Source organism: Dermacentor albipictus, chromosome 1 (genome assembly GCF_038994185.2).
Source record: "Dermacentor albipictus isolate Rhodes 1998 colony chromosome 1, USDA_Dalb.pri_finalv2, whole genome shotgun sequence".
NCBI lineage: Eukaryota > Metazoa > Arthropoda > Arachnida > Ixodida > Ixodidae > Dermacentor > Dermacentor albipictus.
In genome coordinates, this window is record NC_091821.1 from 409,885,806 (window position 1) to 409,912,815 (window position 27,010).

General features: G+C 45.5%; 1 protein-coding gene and 1 long non-coding RNA gene across 15 annotated transcripts in view; one reads left to right on the forward strand and one right to left on the reverse strand.

Moving 5' to 3' along the window:
* LOC135918180 (uncharacterized) overlaps positions 1-25,088 on the reverse strand; it is a 118,940-nt gene extending 93,852 nt beyond the window's left edge. Inside the window, exons 1-2 of the long non-coding RNA XR_010569591.1 lie at positions 24,841-25,088; positions 21,936-22,133 (exon numbers count right to left, since the gene is read on the reverse strand). This is a non-coding gene — a long non-coding RNA (uncharacterized lncRNA). The remainder of the gene's footprint in view (positions 1-21,935; positions 22,134-24,840) is intronic.
* LOC135918168 (neuroligin-4, Y-linked-like) overlaps positions 1-27,010 on the forward strand; it is a 694,509-nt gene that overhangs the window by 525,801 nt on the left and 141,698 nt on the right. The gene's annotated exons all lie outside the window — the stretch shown is intronic.

Genomic DNA, 27,010 nt, shown 5'->3' on the forward strand with positions numbered 1-27,010 from the left:
ATGGGAAGGGATGAGAAGCGAGGAGAAAGTTCATGTCAACAAGGGACTGAGACAGGGGTGCCCTTTATCCCCGCTGCTGTTTATGATGTACATGGTGAGGATGGAGAGGGCACTAGAAGGAAGTAATATCGGGTTTAATCTCTCATAAGAACAGGCGGGTACAGTAGCAGAGCAGCAACTTCCAGGTTTATTTTATGTGGACGACATTGCGTTGCTAGCTAGCCAGCAAAGTGATTTGCAACGTCTGGCTAATATCTGTGGACAGGAAGGCACCAATTTAGGTTTGAAACTTAATGTTAGAAAATCAGGTGTTATGGTATTCAATGAAAACAGTGAACAGACAGTGGAGATACAGGGCCAAGAAATACCTCGGGTAACAGAATATAAATACCTTGGTATATGGATAAACGAAGGCAATAGATATATGGAAACACGGGAAAAAACCATAACAGTAAAGGGGAAGAGAAATGCAGCCCTAATGAAGCACAGAGCGCTATGGGGATACAATAGGTACGAGGTCCTACGAGGTATGTGGAAAGGTGTAATGGTTCCAGGACTTACTTTTGGAAATGCGGTTGTTTGCTTTAAATCAGGGGTACAATCAGGACTCGACGGGAACCAAAGATCAGTGGGTCGCCTCACATTGGGCGCTCACGGGAAGACTACAAAGGAAGCTGTGCAAGGTGATATGGGCTGGACTAGTTTTGAAGTGAAGCAAGCTCGGAGTAAAATTGAGTATGAAGAACGGCTGAGGAATATGGAAGAAAGTAAATGGGTTGGGAGAGTGTTCAGGTATCTGTACAGGAAAAAACATTGATTTACAGTGGAGGAAAAGAACTAGGAAGCTTACCAGCAAGTATGCGGCCTGTAGGGTGGACAACACAGCAACAAAGAAGGTCAAGCGGAAAGTCAGAGTGGCTGAATTAATCTCATGGGTGGCGACAATGGAAAAGAAACCAGCCATGCGCAACTACTTAAGAAAGAAACGAAATCAGGAAAGAAACCATTTATGATAACTCAAAGGGAAGCTCATTACTTTTCGAAGCGAGATCGGGATGCCTTAGAACACGCACCTATAAAGCGAGATATAAGAAGGAAGAAGAAGCATGTGTTTGCTGCGGTAAAGCTAGGGAAACGACGGAGCATGTTTTATTAGAATGTGAAGACGTCTACCTAGTGGTCGATTTAGGCACCACTGGCCTCCTTGACGCCCTTGGGTTCAGCGGGAGCAGTGAAAGCAAACATGTCCGCAATAGGCATTAGTAAGAGGCAATTGGTGGATTGGCTGAAGAAATGTAGGGAAACGTCAAAAAACGGAGACGTACAAAAGCACAGTTCGCAATAGGGGATCAGAAAATTTGGGCGTAGTAGTTCATAGTGTTTTTTTTCTTTTTTTCATTGTTTAACCTAGGTAGGTCATTAGGCAGTATAATAGCAAGAGATTGGTGGCGCAACCCACTGCCCCGTTCCAAAGGGGACGCTCATAGCATCCATCCATCCATCCATCCAAAGCGAGAAAGATGAGCCCGCCTGCGCGGCTAACACATGGCGCGTTTCGTTGGTGGCTCTGTTCGGATCGCGTGATAGAAAAAAAAACATTCTTATAACATACAGCAGTTATTTAATTACATAACATTACATGAACTTCTCCCAGTCCTCTCAACAACGACATCCCACCGCCGAATGGCTAATGCGCCTCCACTTGAATGCTAATCGCATTACGGACAATATATACAGGGTGTTTCGGCTAACCTTAGCCAGAGTTTTAAAATATGCCGATGCACTTTAAGACGACACGACCAAATGCATGTTGGTCACTTTTGTATGTAGCGTGTCAAGCTGTTTTTTTTTATTTTGCATAATTAGATAATCTGTCAAGATTAAATGACCAACTTCTGAAGCAAGGAAGTTTGGCAAAAAAATCAAATTAGAATATTGTAGAGCGCATTGCAAAACCTCCGATTATACAGTTTTGAACTTCCTATCTAATAAGTATTAGTGCTTATCAGCCTGTTGCGCATGCCCGCGAATTACAAAAAAAAGAAATACCACATGACATACCCGCTTGCGTGCGGTGACTGCAGCGCTGCCAAGCTGTCCGCGTACGAAGGAACATAGCATTTGGCCGGGTGTGCTACCGCTAGAAAGGCGACAGGGCAGTCACGAAGGCGTTGGCTGTGTGATTTACGCCAGTGATGTGCCTCCATCGCGGTGGTTCATGATCGCGATAAGCAGACGCAGCGGCAGCGCACCAGGCTAAATGCTATGTTCGCTTGTGCGCTGAACGCTTGGGAGCATTGCAATCACGAAGCGCAAGCGGGCATGTCACGTGGTCTGTTTTGGTATTTGGCGGGCATCCGCAGTAAGCTGAAAAACCCTAATATTTATAGATAGAAAGAGAGAAGCTATTTATTCGGACGTTTTCCAAACCACTTTCCAACTTTCTAATTGGATTTTTTTCCCTACCTAGATTGCTTCAGAAGTTGGTTAACTAATCTTGACTAATTATCTAATTCAGCAAAATTCGAAATATAGCGTGACACACTATATACGAAATTGAGCAACACGCATTTGGTCGCGTCCTTCTTAGGGCGTATCGGTATGTTTTTAAACTCTGGCTAAAATGAACTGTAACAACCTGTATGCTCAGAGAATCGGTTCTCTCTGATTTTTTTAAAATTCTTTGCTAGTTTACCGCTTAGCTGTGTCACAGTTACTTCCTTATTGAAATAATAAGATAACGGCCTACTTAGCTTCACCGTAAGGTTCATCTCTTTGTGTGTCAGCAATTTCGCGTCACGTTTTAACACTTTCACCTTGACCAAGATGACCAACATTCTTAAATTCAAGGTTACGTTCAATTCGTTTGTTTCAGGTGTCTGAGGAGTGAAGTGCCTTCTAATTCCGTCTAGTATTTCTTAATCAATTCTTCAAAAACACGTGCCACTCCACTGTCGCAATTATAACAAAAAAAAACAGTGTTTGGTGCTTCCGTGAGAATTCAGCTTCCCTGAAGATTCCATTGGGGGCGGGAGGTAAAAGTGGGGGGGGGGAGGGGGGTGCTATCGAAAAACCCCAGGAGGCACATGCGACACATATCACATAGTCTCGTATGATCGTATGAGACAAATGTTTGATGCATTGTCATATTATCATATTATCACTTGGTAGCGACGGGGAAGAAGAAACTAGCGAAAACTGTTAGTGACGAAGCTAACCCTTTATTGGGCGGACCTTTATTCAGAAAAAAATTCAGGGCCATTTCACTCTGTGAACGTGGTTGAGCAGCGGAGCTGTATATATGGTGATAAATATGTTAATATAAACATGTTAATTGAAAATGAAAGACACATACCACAACGAATTTCGTTTTTTTTTCACAGTTCTTGTTGTTCTTTTATAAAATTGCACACTCAATGCTTTTTTCATTTTTTAATATTCTTTTGTTTATTTTTTATTGATTATTTGGTCACAAAGGTGACTATTGCAATTGTCATAGCTATGATATGCGACCAGCGCCTCTGTGGCGACTCTGGGAAGGCTCTTGTCCGATTTGAAATCGATAACACATCGTGCGTACAATGACGTCTGGGTAACATAGAATGCCGAGCCTTTCAAAGGAAAACCCCCCGAACCACTTTCCGTCTGGCCGAGACATATTTATGTTTAAACCACCCACAAATACCATGGGAATGGAGTCGGTAGGGGTGAACCAACCGAAGGTGCATACGCTTGGCGTTTGCGGCACAACCTTCGTCCGCATTACGTGTCGCCCGCCGTCGACCTGCACATTCCCGCTTCTGTTCACGACGGTGTCCTTCGTAGGTGCGCTGTTCTTCCGCAGTCCTCACCACCCGTGGCCTACCCATCGCACGGTAGAAGGGAACTGAGATAAGGTTACGTGGTTTGCCCATAATGCGCGTGATGTCACACAGCAATCCATATTAAACCGTGCCAATTCCGGTTTTACTTCTTACATCGAAGCTGTATGTGGGTAGCCGATCCTTCCGTCCTTCTGCTGTCGGCTCTGCGTCGAAAACTGCTCCGGCGAAACCTCATGTGCACGAGCAAAAAAAAAAGAAAGGAAGAAAAGCGCGTGATTAGCTGCGCTGGTATTTACGTCGTTGCTCTCCGTCGTTGCCCTGCGTCGCATACGAGCACGCGCGCAGCAGTTTCTCTCCGGCTGCGAAATGGGTAAGCCACTCGTTATCCGTACTACTGAGGAGCAGGCAGCGTTCTATCAGCAACGCCGCGAGCAGAACCGGGAACGAGCTCGTCTATGGCGTGCCGATGCTGGAATCCGGGCGCAACAGGCTCGTGCAGTAAAGCGCAAGCAGTAACTGCGTACCGACGATCCGGCAGCCTACCTCTCCTTATATGCTGGTAAGAAAAAAGTTATGACATTTACTCGCAAAACAACCAGTACTTCGTTTTTCTGCAGATTATGCACCGCTGTCTAAGACCTTTGACATCAATGATCCCAGCTTACTATTTGATAAAACTTATGCCTCTCTGGTCAGACCAAACGCATTTCAATGCAGGACCTGTGCTCTCTCAGATGTGTTTGCAGACTTTCAAAAGAGTTCAATTATTCAACACCTTTCTTCGTGTATCTGTCTTCCTCAATTTGTATGCACGGATTTTGTCTAGAATGGTACTTCTATAGATTCGACAGTGACATCATGGAGCAGTTCTAAAAAAAAAAAATCTAAGTATATGAAACATCAGCATTCCTAAGAACCACCTGGGATCTCGTCGTAGCACAGCTGCATTGACATCACACCCATCATTTTGTCGCCGACATAATCGTGCTGATATTCCATTTATTATCAAACTCATTCGGGGTATCGGGATGATTCGGGATGTCCATAACTTCATAAGTCACTGCCATTGCTTCTTGCGAGCTTTGCATTGTTGTACTATCGTTCCACCCGCCGTGGTTGCTCAGTGGCTATGGTGTTGGGCTGCTGAGCACGAGGTCGCGGGATCGAATCCCGGCCACGGCGGCAGCATTTCGATGGGGGCGAAATGCGAAAATACCCGTGTGCTTAGATTTAGGTGCACGTTAAAAAACCCCAGGTGGTCAAAATTTCCGGAGTCCTCCACTACGGCGTGCCTCATAATCAGAAAGTGGTTTTGGCACGTAAAACCCCAAATATTATTACTACTATTGTTCCATTGCTCAAGCCTTTTCTACAGCTTTTCTTTATTGAACTTACCTTGAGGGAACAATGCAAATATTGTTTTCGTAATTGTTCATTTATATTTAATTTGTTTGTTATATCTTATTAGGCTAGTTGTCCTCACTTTTTGTTTATCTGTTCCCTCCTTTTTTTGCTTTGATCTTCCTGAACGAGTGAGTGAGTGAAAGAACTTTATTCAGTCCAGAGAAGACGCAGGGGAGACCCTGCGCTACCAGGGTAGTCCCAAGTAGGGACCGCCAAGCCGAGTTTGACGGCCTGATCACGGGCGCTCTGCATGGCCAGGGATTTGTCGTTTAGCTCGAGGCTGCAAAAAAACCTGTGCCCACCTATCCCCGCTGAAGGAGGAGCCGATAGCTTCACACTCCCACAACACAAGATCCAATGTCGCCGTTAGTCCAAAGGTTAGAGCAGTCCGCACCAGGATGCCTTTCAGGGTATATTGCATGAAGAAGCGCAGGGCTAGGATACGCATGGGCTTGTAAACGTCGAACGGTCACTGCCAGCGTCGTGCATAAGGCTGGGTGCAGGAGGAGGAATCCCCGTCTTGACAGATAGTAGTGTGTGGTGATCTCATGGAACGTGAGCAAGGGTTCCCCGCGGGGCAGGGGGACTGCAGAGGTGGCGCGGTCAGTGGCTCCTCGCGCGGCCTCGTACGCGCCCTCCTTAAGGTTAGAGGGAGAGCTCTCAGTCGACCCCAGTGAGCGGGAAACGAAGTGAGAGAATGGGGAAAAATGCATTTGGCAGTTTGGAGAATGCGGAGGGCCTGAGGGGAGACCATCCCGGTTTGGTAGGCCTTACTGGCTGCCTTGGAATCGCTCTGCGACCATCGAGCAGAGCCAGTGCGATTGCAACCTGTTCGGCTACCACAGGCTTCGAAGTGCGTACCGTAGAGTGAGCCTGGAATTAGGGTCGACGATGGAGACGACGAATGCCGCTTTGATGGACATATGGCGTGGCATCCACGAAGCTTACCTCAATGCGGTTCTTACGGAGATCCTCGGGTAGAGCTCTACCCCTCGCCCGACGTCTGCCGACGTTATGTGCAGGGTGCATACTGTTATGTGCAGTTGCGATCTGATGTCGCCGGGATTCCGCATGGCGTTAGGGCACTGGTCAACAGGGTTGAGGCCCATCTCGTCGAGTATCTTGCGGCCCATCGCGGTGCAGGATAGCCTGAGCAGCTGTGAGCACTCTTCCGCCTCGATTATTTCTTCGAGCGTGTTGTGGACTCCGAGCTTTAACAGGTTTTCGGTGTGAGTGTTTACAGGTAAGCCGAGGGCGAGATTAAAAACCTTTTTGATGAGGGAATTGAGCTTGTTCCACTCTGCAACATGCCAATTATGCGTGACCACCGAGTGTGAACTGCGGCAGAGCACAAAATAATGTATAATGCGGATTCCGCATGAGTGAAAACGTCTACGGGTGAGCCGGCGAACGCGGTTCAATCTCGCGTGCGTGAGCGAGGAACGCGGCCCGGGTGCGTGCCTTCTCCTGTGGCGCGCGAAGCATGGGGGTTCAGGTGAAGGAGCTTCTCCGGTGGCTGCCAGAGTGTCTCGATGTCCTCCTCGCCGGCCGCTCCGTACAGAGTGGAGACAACCCCAGCGTATACTACGGCGTTGGCCACACGAATCGCAGACGCCGTTGTAGACACCTGTCGCGGAAGCCGGAGGGACGCGTTGCCGGCGCTATACTCCGTTTTATACATCAGGCGCAATACTGTGAAAGCTACGCAAGGAGTCCGGTCACCAAAATTTATCACTCCGCGCGATCCTGTCTATGCTTCGCTGCGCATGCACGTGAGGCTGCCGCGGCGGCTAACGAAAAGAAACGATGTAACGCAAATTGATTTAAAACAGCGTGTTATCAGCCGTATGAGTACATGGTGTGTCCGTTTCTAAGAGTAAATTCTTTTTATTTCATTCAAAACAGCTCATATAAAGAAAAATTTCACAAAAATCGGGTCAAGAAACACCGAGCCATTTCTAAGTGCGAGCGCAGCTACTGCAAAAAGTGTCTCTAGCTTCAACAGGGTCGCACCTGATGTATGAAACGGAGTATAGTGAGTCTTGAAAGCGATCTGCGACGTGGCCAAAGTGCACGCCCACGCGGGTCTCATCTTCAAAGCGATTTGCGGTGTTTGCAGAGTGCGCGCAGTGCGGGTAGCTTCGTATGCGCTGTGCTTTCGATGTTTCGTTCATGTTGAAGCGACAGATGCACGGAGGCCGATTGGCTCGCGGCTATTGCCGCGATTCCTAAGTTGAGTTGAGTTGAGTAGAGTGGTTGTAGGCTACTGGTGGGATTAGCCTTGCAGTTGCTGCCGGCAATTGCTCCACCGTACTTAAAATAAATAAATCACATACATCAGTCACAGACCTCACGATTACAAATAGTCACTCCTAATGTCACCATGCGGTGGCCAAATCCGTGCCCTGCAGGTAATTTAAGAGAAGGCGATAAAGCTCCTTCCTACACAACTGGATTCCTAACTCCAGCGTTTTCACAGACAGTTTCCGCTTTCATCGAGCGAGATAATCATCTCCCGTAAATCATACATAGATGACATAATCATCTCCCGTAAAAACCCAGAATTACTATTATGCGGCCTCCGGGATCGGCCCAGTTTACTGGTACGTCATCTCTTATAGTGGTACACTACACATTGGAGGAAACTTACCCACGGACTCAGAGGACCACGGGGATGTAGGCAAAGAAAGCTTCGCCTCTTGCCGCGGTGGCTCAGCAGTTAGGATGTTGCTCTGCCAAGCGCCAGGTCACGGGATCGAACCCCGGCCGCGGCGGCCCCATCTCGATTGGGGTGAAATGCAAAAACGCCCGTGTCCTGTGCATTTGGGGCACGTTAAAGATCCCCTGGTGGTCAAAATTAATCTGGAGTCCCCCACTACGCCGTTCCTCAGAATGAAATCGTGGTTTTGGCACGAATAATCCCACAATTCATTCATTCGAAAGCTTCGCTTTAAAACATAAGGAAACGCGTAGCTTATAGCGAAACGATACCGGCTAAATGATAAATCAATGAGTATTTTCAGCGCTTCGTTGAAACGTGCTCATTTAACTGTTTGTTACTGCCTATGTTGAAAGTGTGCGAAAACTCTGTGAAAACCAGCAGCGGTACGGTGGGATAAGAAAGTGCGCAATTCAAGGTTTTTATCTCAGGCCGAGAAGCATTGTGTGGTACAGATGAGGCTGAAGTAAATGAACACCCTGAATTGTGCCGTACCGCTTACTTCATACAAATGAGATGCTGTGGCGCGGGGGATTGGGTATACTTTCCTACCGTTCGGCTATCAGATTTTCCAGGCTTCACAGAAATCCACGGCTTGCCTAGTGAGTCGCGTCTCCGGACACCACCTGTTCAATTATCGGTCGACTCCAGCCATGTGAAAGAGCGCACTGCACGATGTAGAAATCATTATACACCTATCAAGCTGCAGCTATCGATTCATTCCCGAATTCACCGGGCATTGTCTCACAAAAAATTCCTTCCCTTTGCATCCATTCATCTTTTCTAGCAGCTAACAACTTTGCGAAAGCAACAACAAATGGCTTCATTACTACTACGCTTTAATGTTTGTCACAAATACTTGTGTCGGTTCTCCTGCGATAGCTGCTGCATAACTTGGTGGCCTGAAGCATTTAAGCATTTTAATTTTATGACTTCGAGGGTCGTCTAACGCCGCCTTCCCAGTGCGAACATCCGATACCGGTGCTGATGGAGGTAACCAGTCCTTCCCAGAACCTCGAACCCATTTTATCCTACGCGGTGAAGGCACGTTTGAAGCTGAACTTGGGGGAAAAGCGACTTTGGAAACTTTACGGCTGCGACTGTGTAGGGGGGAAGACGAAGTGGCACTGGAAATCGTTTCCGCATGAGCGCGCTTCCTTAATGACTCTGCGCCGTGCGATATACGGCGAGGAGAAAAATAAATCAAAGCCTGAAGAAGGTGCAAAAAAACAAAAAGGAAAGAAAAAAAAAGCACAAGCAGTAAGCTCGGAATAGCTCCTGGAACTTGAACTATTTCGAGTTTGGAGCTGAGTTCCTTCGCTGGAATCTATCTCACTCGCTTTTTCTTCACTAGTTTAAACTCGAAATGCACACCGCGGCACTGAATTCCGACTGTGGCAAATAAATTCGCCACACCTCCCTCCACCTTTCTTGAGTACGTGCTTTCAGTCATTCCGAAAATACATGCACAAACAAGCGAAAGGATTATATGACAGGCCGGATTCGGGAAAAGCATGCGTAATATGCCGAATTACTTCCGGTCTCTACTTCATTTTTCCTTGCTTTTTGAGTGAAGGAATGCGACACCATTGTAGGTGCAACTCTGTGTAAACAGATTCTCAATTTTGATACGCCTACCACGAAGGTTCAGTTTTCACAGAGCGCCGCTTGGCGCAGTCGCTATAATGCTGAAAAAACTAGCAGCAGCCCGAGGCATAGACAAGCCCAGTCCATGCTCTTTTATATTCTCGAGATTAGTGCCTGCCTGAGGTAAACAAGGAAGTCGGGGTAGCGCATTGAGCAAGTGGTGGTACGTACTTCGGCATGTGGTTATTTTCATTTTATGTTACCGGAGAAGAATGTGACACAAAAGTTGGGAGTGTAGCGCCGGCGTCACCTGTGCTCGTTGCATTCAGCGCTCAGTAAAAAGAACATTTCCTTCGCGATATAGCGTCATAGAATGACGAAAAATAACATCAGCGTGAGAATGTGCGCATAAGACGTGCTTGTTTGCGTACCTCAATTCCTTCACACATATCTTCGCGTGGGATATATGCGCATGGGCCTCTACGCGTAAGGCCGGGAAATGATGTGCTGCTACAGGGAAGTAATTTGAGCGCAGTCGTGGTGGTTTTACACAAACTGTTTGCGAATGAGAAGGAAAGCTGCTTAGTGAACGGGTATCCCGCAAACGCTTGAAATAAGAGCTGTACGTTTCATATTTACTGCTGAATCCGAAATGTCGTGGAAACGGTGGTGCGCCTTACCTAACTCAGTCGAATTCTCGTCGTATAGAGCGAGAATATAGGGTTAGATGTTAGATACAACTTAACCAACAATTATCCTCTAAATAAGTGCAATACAAAGAATAAATAGAGATAAAAGGTATTTATCAGTAAAACTAAGGGTTTACATAAACCTAGATCAAATTGTTATCATGGGAAATTGCAGCGCGAATTGATGCAAATCTTATCCCACCAGAAGACGCAAAGAAAGACAGAGCTTACTCTGTTTCTATATCTCCTATTGTGTACAGCCCTGTTATTACATTCGCTAGTTATGTTTATGTGGCCGCCCACTCCAGTACACCGCAGACGAAGTAAGAGAGTGGAAGCACGCGGCAAAACACGCGAAGAGGTAGGCAGCGCACCAGCTGAATCGGAATGAAGACATCGCGGCTACTGTAGAACGCATCGTCAACGCGAATTTCCCCACAGGCATTAGCGAACGCACTGGTGAAAACAAATGCACTTAATTTCTCAGCAATATTGTCCAAATCATATGGTCTACAGCTGCAAAACTCGAAAATATTAATCGCAGCGCAATAGCCTAAGGACCACTCAGCGACGTTCAATTGGACATTGACGTTTTCGCATTCACAACTTGTAAGGGCTTAGGTGTCCTGGGAATTCTTTATTTGACCTTACCGAGGCGCAGTTCGAACGCAAGCGAGAGCTTGCGCTGACAAAGGAACGCGCGGTTAGCACAGGCTTCCGAGTGCGAGAGCAAGGGTGACGCGGCGTCATGGCGACGTCCTCTTTTCTCATGCAACACCTGGCGCGCCATCGTGGCAGCAGGTGTTCCTTTTCGTCAATCTGTTCCGTCGAATCGCGTTCGTGACGTGGCGTCGCAGCCAATGGAAATTTAAGGGCCATTTCTAAGGCAAAAGTCTTTCTAGGCTCATGGTGAAGTTTGTGTCAGCAGTAACCGCCGTAGTGTCCGCCGAAGGGTCATCACGCCATACGAAGACAGAATAAAAACAGATTAAGGAATGAGAACTGATTGACAGTGACAGTGAAGTCAATGATAACATTATAATAGAAATTGGTAGGGGTTAATAATTATTGTTATGGCTAATAATGAATGCTAATGACTTCGAAATGACCAGTTATGTCTAACGACAACTTGTAACGACTACAACTGATTAGAAGTTACTAAAAATGCTCAGTATTGACTCGTAATGACTAATGATCACTGAAATGACTTGTAATGACTACTAATGACTACGAAATTACCAATATGTCTAACGACAAATTGTAACGCCTACAATTGATTAGAAATGACTAAACATGCTTAGTAATGACCAGTTATGACTAATAATGACTGAAATTACCTGTAAAGACAACTAATGACTATGATATGACCAACATGTCTAATGACGGCTTGTAATGATCACAATTGATTACAAATGACTGGAAATGCTTAGTAGTCTGCAGAAATCACTAAAAGAAAGAAGAGAAAGTGAAGAGCCAAAGTGAAAGAAGCGAATGATAAGAGGAGGAAAAGTAGGCTTTCGCCATTCACATCTTAAAAGAGATCTTAAGAGACCCTGTAATTTTTCGCTTGCCCCAGATGACAGACGCCGGATTTTCCATTCAATGGGCCATTTCACGCTTTCACATCAATAAACCGCGAACCATGCCCTGAGATAATTCGTGTCATACGCGCACAAATGATTTTATAGCACCCTTTCAGAAAGTCTTCAACGTTTGCTGCGAATTAGCATGTTTTTTTCTTTTATTATTCGTACAAGCCCAAATGCGCAATCGACACAGCCTTCGTATCAAGTTTATACTGATAGCACAGAAAATACAATAATTGATGAGAATGCGAGCGAAAACGTTTCAGCCTAGGGAGTTTCAGGCGTTGTTTGCTCAGATGCTGCAAATATCGATTGTAACGCAAAACGCAAATACTTGGCGTGTTGCTCGGCGAAATACTTTGGTTCAGAAAAACGCACAATACCTCAAAGAATGCGACGAACTAGGGAGACGTTCAATTGCTGTCGTTGTTCCTTAAGATGAGCCTTTAAGGTTAGCCTGCTTAGCTTCTACTCTTAAGATCTCTTTGCAACTAGAACTCCACCCGAGGCACCTGAGTTGTGCGGAATTGCCTGTGCCGCCATCGCCAGCGTTGCAGTAATTGTTTCCTGGCCGTAGGCGCGGCAAGAAAGTCTTCCTCCAGCCCTGGTGGAAGCGAGCGCGTTCGCGTGCAACCCGTACGTACGGCGCGTGCCTTTCGGGAGAGGAGGTACAGTCGGGCGCATAGCGAGCGGTGTGTTACCGCATAGTAGCAGAAGGCACGAGTAGCAGTGGCGCAATTTGCCTCAGCGCATCCGGATTCCAGCCGGGAAAGAACGCGATGCCGAGGCCGCCGCCGCCGCCGCTGCAGCGGCCACATCATTTGTCTTGCGGAATCCAAGAAAGTAAGAAAACGTGGCGGATTGCTTCGCTCTCCTCAGGTTGTCGCGCAACGGACTCGGCGAAGCAGTAATGATGCCTTTGTTTTGCGTAGCACAGTTCTTTACTAGCACGGGCGGCGGAAAATTGGAAAAGCTGCATTTCGACGAGTGTAGAGATTATGCATGTTCGCTAGTGATGGCCACAACAACTGTTCCTGGTCCATAGACAGGAAAAAGGTAGCGCAATAAAAATTCCACCTTCCATGTCTATCGCCTCTTAACCGTAGTCACATGGAGCAATGCAAGATTTCTCATAGGGATAACTACCGAGGGCATTTAGTCCTTGACATTTATCTTGAGATACCGGCCTTTGAGATCCCGGCACGTGCGTTATCGGTTACGACATTCTTCGGCCGTCGACGTAGGAGGACCAGATGATGGTCGAGCCCTATAATTTGAGAGAACTGGCCCATCTTTTACTCACCAGTAGTAACAGCATAGTAGTGGTAATAGCATGGAATATTTTCCACGCCAGCACTTAAAGTTAGGCCCGAACTCACAACAGCGAGATTATGAGTATCGTGCTCTACCGAGTGAGCTAGCTTTTACGCTGCAGCTTTCTGTACCTAACTGTGCGCATTTCGAGCTTTAATTAATGTCTGGAAACAAAACCAGGGCTAGTAACACGTAGAGTGTGATTTTGTTTAATGTCAACTGCGTACCAGAAACAGAAATAATAACAATAGTTAGGTAATGTTTTTAATTTTTCTGCTCTAATAAACGACTCCCGTAGTAATTGCTGGTTATAATTACTTCCGCCCCTGTCTTATCACCGTATCACTGTTAAAAATACTTGCATGGCTAAGAAATGTTGGGCACGGCATCGCCTCATTGTCATTACACAAAGGACAACGTCTCGGGCTTCTCGCTCCCTGTGGAATTGGGTTGCCTTTGAAAGCAAATGCTGGTTGTCCTGTCCGTGCATGTTTGCGAGTTCCCTTCATGCTATTAAAGGTTTCAGGCTGCACCCATTCTCATTTAACTCAGCACGACTCCTCTCATTACCGCGTCTGGCTCCAAATGGTGCAGGAAACAACATTATACTTCTGCCGAACCTGCTCGTTCTTTCGCTGCATAAGGAGAGCGAAGACTTCGACTAAATAGCAAGCGAGCCTCACGACACTACATGGTCTTTCCATAAATTGCACTGTCTTCGATCTTTGTTTTCGTAGGCGCCGGTTTCGGGACGGTAATGTAACTTTGATTTAAATATACTTTACGCAGATGTCCCTATGTTACGGCAAGCTTTTGTTATTCCCTGATGACCTTCTGATGCTATTGCTTTAAAAAGTTGTACTATTCCTACTTTGCTCAGTGCAAGGTAACCAAAGCAAACTGATCTTACCTTACTGGTTTTTGTTTTGTTTGTCACTTCCCTCCAATACTTTTTTATGCATTTAATTCGTTTCTTAAACGCTGCGTGCTAGCATTAAACTAACTTGAATTTAATTATTTTAGCAAGTTAACACACATACGCTGACGCAGACAGCTTGGTAAGTGTAAACCTGGGTACAAGAAGTAAAATATTATAGCCTGCTCTTCCCCTGCACTGCTCTCTCCACCCTTCCGACATATTGTGCGAAGCAATATCTCCGAAACGCACATTTAGGTGACTGGGAATGAAACTGTGAGCAAAGGACAGGAAATATCTAGAAGGTCTTTAGCGGTGTAGGATGGCAGATGCGTTAAAAGAAGGAAGGCCACACTCGAACAGATATGGTTGCACGGAACAATGTTATATGACAGAATTTTTTCTGTGAAAAAAAAGAAAAGAAAATTGTGCTACTTGCGTTCTTAATTTTTTTTCACGCCATATTAGCCTTGTGCAGAAATCAGCTTTCGCGGAAACAGTGTGCGCATCTTCTTCAATTATAATATTCAGCAAACCATGATTAAAGTAAAGGCAGGAAAGAAGCATGGGAGCCACTTCAGTGCTACATAAAGAAAAAAGAGAACTGCTTATGTCACCGACATGTCAGCACACCCATGCGTCTGGCACTCCTTCCCTGGGCGCGCTGTGACACTGCGTTTGTTTTGACACTGCACTGCACGACACTGCGTAAACTATTCCATAAAGTACGGCGTTAATTAGAGTTCATGATGTCCCAGTGCCTTCACTTTATTTGATCTTACAGAGTGACTGATGCTACCGAAAGGGCACCCATCAGCACAACGTTTTCTGATGAGGTGTACGCGTTAGCAAGAGATATAAAGCGGAGGTTGGCAGAAATAATTTTTAGTAACAATAACAGTGATTATATCGTAAAGGCTCGAAGTACTTTGACTGTAGGCATATTGAGAGGATAGGAATTTTATTTTAACTAAAATGTTTGATGTCTATGCGCACTGACGCATTTAAGTGCAGTGCAGCATAAGCCGGCAGCCGGAAATGGAATAAGCGTTCAGGATCGCTGTAATCTAGAATGCCACTTTAACTTTATGAATGCGAAAAAGCTATATGATCTACTGGTACGATCATGATATTAGTGCTGGCGGGGGTGTTCGAATCGCCTTGAATGATCAACTTTCTTCGTCAAATGTTCCTGTATTGTCTGTTTTAGAGCTTCTGTGCATACGGGTTGTTATTGATAATCGTGACTGCATATTTTGCGCTTGTTAGAGACCACCAACAGCACCAAAATCTTTCTGCGATGATTTACATGTTGTTCTTAACAAACCAACTATTCGGTATCCTACGTCACTTTTATTTCTTCTGGTGGACATTAATTTTTCTAATATTCTGTGGAGAAGTGATTTCGTGTTTCGTACTCTGCCCAAAAGGTCATCCGAGGATGAACAATTTCTGAATCTCTGTTCAGACTTTAATTTGTCACAGTGAGCACGTGAACCAAGTCGTACGGCTTCTACGTGATCTAACACCCTAGACCTTATTTTCACCACTGTGCCTGATTTTGTATCGAAACTGATTTACCTACATGGCTAACTGGGCCGGTATTTTGTAGCGATGCCTTTTCTGATTCTATGCTTTTTCAGGCTTTTCGCTCTTGGCCAGTGGTCAGAGCGACGGCCTGCCCACATTATCAACGGGATCAGGCGGCCGTGTGTGGTGGATGATAAGAAAAGCATGGAATAAGGCATAAGGCATCGCTACAAAATAGCGGCCCAGATCACTTAATTACTGATTTCGCATTGAAAATGAATGTAATGAATGAAATTCCAAGTGGCGATCTAAAATTATCGTTGACTATAACCGCGTTGGCATACCCTCAATTACTAGTGAAGAGGAAATGTTTACCAGCGACTACATTAATAAATTTGATGAACGCTCTGTCGAAGAAAATTGGCAGCTCTACAAAAATAAATTGTTCTACTTAATTAACCGGTATATGCCTCGAAGGCAGATTTCTTATAACTCACGCTCGCCCTGGTTTAATAATTCCCTTAAACGACTACGCAACAAAAAGAAACGTACTTTCCGTCGTGCTAGAAAGATTAGTCTTGCCGGTCGCTGGTATATGCTTAGCACCCTATAGAAGCCGAGTACATTTATGCTGCCAGCAATGCAAAAAAAAAAAAACTTATTTTTATGTCACACTGCCATCCCTCTTACTACCTAATCGACGCAAATTCTGGAGCATCTTTGGCGACAAGAAAGCTGATTCTATTCAGTTGGTTCATGTGATGGCAGCGATGTTGACGGTATTGATGATGTTGCATTCTGTTAAATGAAGTGTTGACCTCATTCTTTTGTGTCATAATAACCTTGCAGATTTACCGAATATTCCTCATTCCTTGTTTTGTGCTATGGATTCTATATTAGTTGATTGTGTTGGTGTTAACTGTTTGATTGACAATAAAATGATTTCATCTTCTGCAGGTCGTTATCTTACTATTTCAAAGAATGTTAAAATGTAGGGGATTGTGTTCATTTGTTGTTCAATCTAAACTGTTTACTTAGTCGTTACAGCGCTCATTTCTTCCTACAGACTGGGAAACGCCGAGGGTAGTTCCAGTCCACAAATCAGGTAACGCAGCTTGTCCCGAGAGCTACTGACCCAGCTCATTAAGTAGCATTCCATGCAAACTCTCAGAACACGTAACATATTTTCACCTCATCAATTTCCTAGAAAGCTACTTGTTCTTCCATCTACCTCAACCGAACCGAACATCTGAATATGAACTGACTAGACCAGCAACATGTACTTCTGGATTACATTTCTTCTACATGGCGCTCCCCTTGTTGCCTCCCGTTCTTCTTGTTTGCGCCAAGCGATCATATTTATGGTCTACTCAGCAATCTCAACGCAGTTTCAGAAAGAATGTTTTTATGAGATACTCACCTTCCGTGTTCCCCTAACGATTTCCTCGCCGCCTCAGTAACAACGTGCTGAAGAATCAAGTTATCACCCCACCTTCCTACGTTCCATCCCGGTCTGACCACAGATATAAAGTTGCCGTGCCATCCTATCGAACGAACAAGTACCATTATTCTGTTCTACGCCGCACAAATGTCGACTGGAAGCACCTTCCTGCTTCCATCTTTCTCATTGCAGATACATTCAAAACAGTCTACAACGCTATCGCGTAACATTTTTTCCCTTTATATAATTGTCAGCATATTACTTTGCTTTGGTACCACTCCTTTATATGTAGCGCCTTCGGGCCTTGGAAGTATGTATACTAATTAAATAATTGAAATTAAATAAAAATTAAAATTTATAATTTTAAATTAGGATTTATTTAAAAACATAAAATTAAATAAATAATCGCTCTTGAAACACTTCTGGAACGATCGAAAACTGCACAAAGGACTACACGTTTATTGTTACAACTGGCAGCCGTAATCTAGTTGGGCGACTTCCCAACGCAGTTCCCAAGTCAGGGAAGAGTTGATAAAGCTCTTCTGGTGGAGGCACGCATCTATGGTGAACGTTAAGGTACCCGCATATTTTGAATGTGAGCGCGTGATTTAACGTTCTCAGAATGAAGGTGGCGAGAATAACCGATAAGCCACGCGTCAAGGATGCAGGCATTTTAATAATACAACGCGTTGTCCGGGCTAAATGTCCAATTCCAGCTCTTACACCGCCAGATCGAATCAGTTAGCCGTCATAGTATTTCCCGCAGGGATAACCAGCACAGCTGTCGATTTATTTGTAGCTAAATAAGATGAACTCCGATGCAAGCTCCCTCGCAACATACAGGGACTACTCAGTACCCTTGGCGAAGTAAGCAACAGCCAGTGTCCACTGCATTCAAGTAGTCAAAGGCGAAATAAATCATCAGAAAGAATGCGTTTTAACTTTCTCATTTGTTGTTCAAAGCACGAGAGAATGAAGGCTTATGGGAAACTATGTGTGCTTTTGCCCTTTTTAGATTCTGCGTCGTTAAAGACAGATCCTTCGATCGCCTTATTGCGTCCCGGCTTGCGCGGTACTTTTTGTTGTTAATATCCCTGCATTCCCTGTTTTTTTTTCTCTCTTTTCTGGAATCTCCACACTTGTAATATTTGCTTGCCTGCGCCGTCCTGCTGTTTTTGCCATTGGTTTTCTTCCATTTTTCTCTCATGAATTTGAAGTACTGTTCTGTGTTCGCGCGAAAAATTATCTCCATGTTGTAACAGCAACCATTCGAATGGCGGCACCAGAGATAACATTTGCAACATAGACAACAAAGATTGCTGAGGAAACAGTGGACAAACTACCCTATCTACTTCTAAAATGAGAAACTAAACATGGTTGCCGCGTGGCGTCAGAGTTACTATGGGAAATGCAGATGTGGGGTTTTTTTTCAGAGTGAGAAAAAAAAGGAAGAAATAATAAAATAAAAAATGGCTGTGGCTTAGCTAAGGTTAAGCCCAGGATGCGAAGCATACTAGCCTTTATTTTAGTTGTTGAACCACTGTTTAGCCTGGTGAACTGCTGTTGCTTGGCTATGTTTGGTTCGGCTAGACGAAGAAACAACTCATGCGTTACTCTGCTTCGCCTTCAAGAGTGGAACGCGGTAGCGTTCCCGTCGACCCGCCAAGGGGTGTAAGACAATGGGCTATGGCGCAGCGACTACGCGCCCCGCATTGGACGCGGTGAGCGTTCAGCAACGCAGCGTTCGGCGCGGCAACGAAATGTGCGCCTGGGCAAGCGACGCACGCCTGAGCCTTAGAAACAGCTCGTTTCTAAGGCAACACCGCATTCACTAGAGGCGCTTTTGTACCGCTTTGAAGCATCGTACTCGTGGCTTAGCGGTAGCGTCTCCGTCTCACACTCCGGAGACCCTGGTTCGATTCCCACCCAGCCCATCTTGCAAGAGTTGAGCCAAAGCCACCTAGAAAATCAGTCTCTGTAGCACGCCGCAACCTTCGCTTCTCATTCCAACGAGCAGCTCTGTCTCCAGGAGGCATCTCACCTCGTGAGTGTCTAGCAGAGGCAAGCGCAGCTGCTTATATACCGCCGCGACGCCGCGAGCGACGGCGCGAGTTGGAGCCCCGTTTCTCCTCTGTCGTGACGTCACGGTGTCACGTGGTACTGAAGGCGACACCGCCGCGCCTGAGGAGCTGGGTTGAGCTCTCGTAATATGCTTTGCATAAAATAAAAAAAAGGGTGCGAAGCACGCAATGGGAGGCACATACCAGAGAGGAAGTCATATAGCGATACGAAAAACGTGCGATTCCTTGTTGTTCCCCTACAACTAATATCATCTGATAGCGCCCGGGAATGAAGCCGTACAATCCACAGGTCGCAAGATAGCAGCTTGTCCTGGCTAGGCACCTAGATTTTACAGCCAAGCTCTGAAGGGCTACTACCCCAGGATTGTGTCCTTGTGTCGACACAAAAATCGAGCATTCTCCTCCGGCGTCCGCGTCAGACACCACCTGCGTTTTCGTCTCCATATTTCTCGCGAATACTCTGTAGCAGTCAATCTAATGTAGGTATACTTAAAAAAAATCATACTGAAATTTGCCTCTAAAGTGACTTTATCATTACGCTGAGTTTCATTTACCTGCCATAATTAGTTCACAGTGAAGTTGTAATCGTTACAGAATTACCATCTGCTGCCAATACATGGCCGTCTACGGATAGAGTATGGTTACAGAAAACGGCTGTAACTCTTGTTTTATCAAAACTATCTCCAAACAAATTATATGACAATTCGGTTCGAAGACGACTCTAATATTACGCCGAATTTCATACGGCCTTCCTAACTACGTAGTTCATAGTGAAGTTGTAAATATTGTGGAATTCCAGTCTGTTAAGTGGAGGTATTTGCGCACGAGACTACTTCAAAAAAGAATAAGAATAAATCACTCCCCAGTCGATGCTGTTCTGAGTACTGTACAGGTCAGTACAGTGCCCAGAAGAGCCACGATACCTCCATTCGAAGTAGTAATGAACAGTTTACAGAGGTTCCTTATATAACTAGCGATGAAGTCAGAAGGGCTTTGCAAGACATGAAACTGGGAAAAGTGGCAGGAGAAGATGGCATAACAGTCGATTTGTTCAAAGATGGGGGAGACGTAATGGTTGAAAAACTGGCGGCCCTTTATACGATCTGTCTATTGATTTCAGTGGTCCCAAAGAACTGGAAGAATGCAAACATTATACTATACTACAAAAAGGGAGACGTTAAAGAATTGAAAATTATAAGCCCATTAGCTTCCTTCCATTATTATGTAAAATATTCACCAAGATAATCTCCAATAGAATAAGGGCAGCACTGGACTTTAGTCAACCGAGGGAACAGGCTGGCTTTAGGAAGGGATACTGTACAACGGACACATTCATGTCATTAATCAGATAATTGAGAAATCCGTAGAGTACAGTCAGCCTCTCTATAAGGGTTTCCTAGATTACGAAAAGGCATTTGATTCAAAAGAGACACCAGCAGTTATAGAGACATAACGGAATCAAGAAGTACAGGAGTACGCTTACATAAATATCTTCAAAAATATCTACAGAGACTCCACAGCTACCCTAAATCTCTAGAAGAAAAGTAGGAAGATACCTATAAAGAAAGGGGTCAGACAAGGAGACACAATATCCCCAAATGTTATTCACAGCGTGCCTGGAAGAAGTATTCAAGCTATTAAACTGGGAACACCTAGGAGTAAGGATCAACGGCGAATATCTCAGCAACCTTCAATTTGCAGATGGCATTGTACGGTTCAGCAACAATGGGGACGAGTTACAATAATATGATTAAGGACCTTAACAGCGAGAGTATAAGAGTTGGGTTGAAGGTTAACATGCAGAAGACAAAGGTAATGATGAATAGCCGGGCAAGGGAACAAGAGTTGAGGATCGCCAGTCAGCCTCTAGAGTCGGTTGTGAAGGAGTACGTTTACCTAGGTCAATTACTCACAGGGAACCCTGATAATAACAAGGAAATTTACAGAAGAGTAAAAAAGGCTTGGAGCGCATCCAGCAGACATTGCCAGATCCAGACTGGAAGCTTACCATTATTATTAAAAAGCAAAGTGTACAATCAGTGCATACTAATGGTGCTAACATATGGGGCAGAAGCTTCGGGACTGACAAAGAAGCTCGAAAACAAGTTAAGGATCGTGCAAACAGCGCTGGAACGAAAAGTGTTAGACGTAACGTTAAGAGACAGAATGAGAGCGGTGGTGGATCAGAGTGCAAATGGGATAGCCGATATTCTAATTGACATTAAGAGAAAAAAATGGAGCCGGGCAGGTCATGTATTGCGTTTGCTAGATAACCGGTGGACAATTAGGCTTACCGAACGGGTACCAAGAGAAGGGAAGATCTGTCGAGGACGGCAGACAACTATGTGGGGTGATGAAATTAAGAAATTCGCAGGCGCTAGTTGGAATCGGTTGGTTCAGGACAGAAGTAATTGGAGAGCCCAGGGAGAAGCCTGCGTCCTGCAGTGGGCATAAAATATGCTGATGATAATAATTTAGACACCAGAAGTCCACCGAATGACCCTCCCTACTGTTAAATGCCGAGGCGCGCACTGAAGCATAAAATGCGGAAGGAAACGTTAACAGTTTACCAATACGCTTCTCTATTGCGGATACCCTGTACGCACCTCGTAAACAACCATTTCCTCTGTTTAACGGAAGATCCGTGCGAAGTGCATGTGTTTTCAGGTACTCTGCCCCAAGACCCAGCAGCAACACTCGAGAGACGCCCGGCAAAGCCATGCGCCGACATTACAGCTGCCGAACACTGCCCATCCAATCGGAGCATCGCGATAACCTTTATATAGCTTCGGCATGGCTCCTTTCCCATCACTGCGCAGAACAAAAAATAAAAAAGAAACTTACAAGCAAGAAGAAACTGTCGAGGCCCGCGTTGGGACAGTGACCATTGTCAGCTTGATGCTGATCGTTTGCCACCACTCGCCGTCTTTCGAAGCTTGTAAAAAACGACATATGTCGCCCGGCACCGTGAAGAGGCCGTGACAATATGGCAGGAGCATCCAGGAAGGCGCCATAAGAACATCCCTCGTGAAGACGAGTCCACTGCCGCAGAAAAAAGAAGGAATAGAGACAAATGATCCGGAGAAAAACAAGACCGAATGACCGGGACCGTCGCGACAAGCGTGAACAACGATTTCCTTTGCCGTCTTTCAGCTCATAGCTTCTGAACACGGTTCGCTTGAGATAGAGGTTCAGCAAAAGTAAGAATCGTTTTGGAAAGCAAAACAGCGAACACAGTTGAAGTTGAAAGGGTGGAAATGAAGCGCCCATTTCGTTCCGTGTGCACGCACCACGTAAATGTTTTCCTCTAATCTGTTATCTTCGCGAGGGATAGAAAAGTCCTTACATAAGGAACTTACATTGAAAGTACCTTCAGTCCTAGAAGAATACTTCGACGGCGAACACAACCACCAGTGGACGTGCTGCCACTAAAGCACTTGCGTTTATGCTGTGCGATGCAGCACGGTGCTGGCAAGGTGAATGCATTTTATCTGCCGGATTTCGCTGGCTCTACGCAAAGCTTGGGGAAATAGTGAAGTTTCTAGGGTAATGAGGGTCACCAGTTAGTCGTTATGACCTCATGTTATGTTTAATGCAGTTACAGAGAGTATATTTACCCATGGACACACGGGACCGTCCTTTTATTCGTGCGTGACATTTGTATTGCGACGTAGGTATTTATGTACCTTATGTAAAGGGAGATGAAGCTCCCATGGGTACGGCAACAATAACACTTTTCTATCCAATACCCAACATAGAAATGGCAGCAGCTATTTATTACGGACCTGCTAAAAATGTCTCTTCAAGTAAGGTCGCTCTTAGCGGCTAGAGAGAGGAATTTTCGAGAATTAAAACCTTCAACGCATTTCGCTGCACATTTAGGAACGGATATCTCGAAAGTAGCTTTAAGTCGTGTTAAAACTAACATTGTTTGCTAAGGAAACACGACTCACTGCTACTCGATATTCTTTCAGTTTAGTCATGCGCGCTAAAGGAAATAAATTATAAAGTTTGAGAAGTACGTACCTGTGCATTGCAGTTTCTCATGAAAATAATGTTCGCTGCTTCAGGCTATTCAGCTGAAGAAGCCAGATTTCGACCGAAGCTCCACTATATTATTAACAATGTATATTCGAACTAAACAACGTTAAATTCTGGAAAGATATACGCCAAAATTACGATATGATTACGAAGCACGCTGTAGTGAGGGGCTCCGGATTAATTTTGACCACCTGGGGTTATTTAATGAGCACTTAAAGCATGATACACTTGCGTTTATGCATTTCGCCCTATGGAAATTCGTCCGCTGCGGCTGAGATTTCATCCCGCGATTTCATGCTTAGCAGCGTAAAACTAAAAAAAAGATACCATTATAGGGATACATAAGTTTGATCAATGCGTAATGAGTTCAGCAGATGTAGCTCCATGGTATATATATTTGTATCGCAACAGCTACGGCATATCTTATCTTGCATAAAGGCGGCTTACTAAAAGCAGTTGTTGGCTGTTGTTTAATGGCTGAGCATGTAGAGAGAAACAACTTTTATTGAGTCCTTGATAAGGTCAAAAGCGGCCAGAGGGGCGGGAGACAGCCCCTCTCGCCCCGTCCTTAGACGGTGGCCAGTCGTTCTGGTGTAGCTGCGTTCGCGTCCATCCGGACGGCTCGGAGCTTATCGTCCGGGTCAATGCTAAGTAGCATAGTCTCCCACTGGTCAGTAGCAGTAATCGTGAGTTTAAAGTGGGTGCCATTTTTGTGAGTGCGCGTGACATATGGGCAGGCCCAGATGATGTGATAATGCCGACCTACATCACGTTGGGACGCCTGAGCGTAGGTGACGTTGTGGAATCGTGGACAGGAGGAAGCAGACAGCAACAGCAGACCATGTTATTATTGCCATTTTATATGATTATGAGGTAGTGGAAACATGCTGACGTCTAAAGATAACTTTTCCGATCGTTCATTTAGTTATCCTATTACAATGGCGTTATTCGACTCGGAAGACCTCTTGTACAGTTGTCAAAATTTGGGATAATTTCTTTTCATTTATTGTTTAACCTAATTATTTATTATTTAGTGTGACAACACCACAAAACACCCTCGGTTATCTCGCAATATATTGTCCTGATTAACACAATGGTTCTCTTGCACTAGGAACGGGTGTTTGCAATGCACGAACTTTTGCGAACGCCTTTTTCTTGCAAGTTCTTGACTTTTTTCTGGTAGCATTTGAAGCGTCTACTTAAAACGCCCTCTAGAGGCCTTGGACAGGCTTTGCCGTTCTTTCTCGTCCGACGTAAAACGTCAAACCATCACTTGCGTGCGTGGCCGTCGGTCCCGAAGAAATTTCATAACGTTTCAGTACAACGCAGTAAAACTGACGTTAAAACTCTCAGCACTGCAACAACAACGAGACCTCTTCTTATTTTTCCCTCTCCTATACAGTCACGCTTCGCTTGTTCAACTTGTAGGTTGATCGTGTGTTTAGCTGCAAAGAGACATTATACACAGCAGGCACATGAAAAAAAAGTTCTTTTTTTGGGCAGTATATTGATTGTTGTGATACCTGCCCATGAGACACGTACGCACCTCAAAGCACACCGTATTGAAGCACCTGTACGAGCGATAATACGTAAAATTTGTACGTCTACATTGTTTAGCTTGGGAGCTTTTGAGACGACAACGATGACGAGCAGATCAAGTTCTGAAGCTTAACTACGTAGGGATAGTTAAGGGAGAGTTGAACTTCACCTTGTGCGTGCAGAGTGCGAAATAGAGAAGGCTCGCCAGGCCACGTCAGCCGAGAGGGAAAGCACAGCGACTAGCTAGATGTAAGACTATCATGGAAGTTCCTGCCGCAGAACGTGGTTAAAGGCGGCAGCAGGACGAACCGGGATCCATGAACCGATGAATCTTTTCCTCTGCCATATAGATTCTCGTTCCCCGGCGCGCACTTCACTATGGCGCCGTGATTTCGATCCGTCCCACCAGCTGCAATGTGTCCTGTTCTTCGTCTTTTTTTTCATCCTTTTACGCTTCTTCTTGCTTCCTCTTGCACGTGTGCGTTCGCGTTCTTGTCATCATTGCATCTCTCGAAAGTCGCTTGCGACAGCAGCGCGTGTGCTGCACAAAATGCAGGCCGCACGCAGCAGCTTATTGCATCAGAGGGAGCGAGAAGACATGCATGACCTGGAAATCTTAATGCGCCGATTTGCTACCTAAAAGCGGAAGTGTTTAGCGCGGGCACCATAAAAATGGGGAGCCGCAGGACGATCTTAGGAATCATTGGCGGCGGGAGCCGCCGCCTCCCGTTTACCCGCTTCAACGATTCGCGCATGTTCGGCGCTCCCCAAGACGCCATGAGCCTAACGAAATATGGGACAAGCTGCGCGGAGTTATCGCAACTTGCGCTGCTCCTTCCTCTTTTTTTTTTGCGCATCGCTGCTTCTCCCCACTCTTTGCCACGGGTTGCTCTACCGCAAAAACTTGCCGTCTCAAATTCGGTTATCGTACAAGCACACACCATGCGAACCGAAACGAATAAAGGGATTGAAAGAAGGAGGGGACGAAATCGAAAGGAGAGGGCCAGGTTGCCCAACACGAAGCTGCCAGAGTTCCGAGGGGGTCCCTAATGCAATCTGAGCCACCGAGGAAAAGCTTCTACAAATGAACCCTCTCGGAAATCTAAAGCGATACAGCCCGACCCCGAGCGTCAAGCCGCCGCCTCCCTGTTGCGAACCAATGAGTGAATCGAAACCTGATCGAGACGGGAGGAAAGCGATCTGGTAGAAATGGGAAAACATGGAAATGTAGACAACGGCAGAAGAGAAGGTGAGGGTAGAGGAGATATGGTATCGAGAACGACGAAGCGAGTGAAGGCCTTCTTTTCGACCATCAAGAAAACTGGGGCCACGAAAAAGAATGGTGGCGGGCAAGAAGTGGGAAGCGCGCTAGAGGACAAGGACAGCTTCGGTTGGTAGATTGGTCGCTTCCATCTTCTTTTGCTGAGCACACATAGGCGTAACCCTTTTCGTAAGCACACATCTAATGTATTTCCTCCTCTCGATACTCTTTCAGTTGGTCGCAGAGACATACCTCCCTGCTCTCGGATACATCACGTTGTCTCCCTTTATACTCGTAGTGCCATAGCAGGCTTTTCCTTTTTTGCCCTTATTGTCACTCCTCTTTCTGCTCTTCCACTCCGTGCCTTCCTTCTCAGCTGCTTTTTACCTCCTGTATCCGTGCTTTTGGGGGCTTAAGGCGCAGTGCCGCCTGCAGTGCTTACGAGGCACTAATGCACAAACATGCACCGTATGGGAGATATATGATTCAGATAGACTTACAGATGTCTATTTGTGAAATGAAGCAAGTCAATGAAGAGGCCGAGGGCGGAATCAAGGAAAAGGCTTCTTTTGTGTGGTGATCAATGATCTCGCCAGAAGCACTTCGTGATGCACTTAGATGGGACTTTCACTTGCACGCGGTTTCCTATTTCGTTAGGAACGAGGCTCCCGTATTCACAAAAATTCTCTTTCCTAAGTGCTGTCTTTATTTAGCCGTTGTCGATGCATATCCCTTTGTTGTAATAGCGATGTCAGTAAGGAATGAGTTGCCTAGATGTTCTGCGTCGCAGAAAACTTTGCAGAACACTTTGCAGAAATCGGCAATAATATTTGGCTCGCATTATATCAACTGGAGCTTGCAGCAGCGAGCCATCTAGCGCGCGCTGCTGTAACCATTTTTTCCTGATCTTTGCGAAGAACTATATCACTCTATTCTACTTGTGTCCTGTAACCCTGCTAAGTCCCTTGTTATAGTTCTGGTAGTATCTTCGGGTGGTCACACTGGTCCTTTGCCCCAGAGCGGCTAATCTCTGAACCACTCTCGGTCCGAAGTGGATTCGCATCGTGGCAAACTGTCT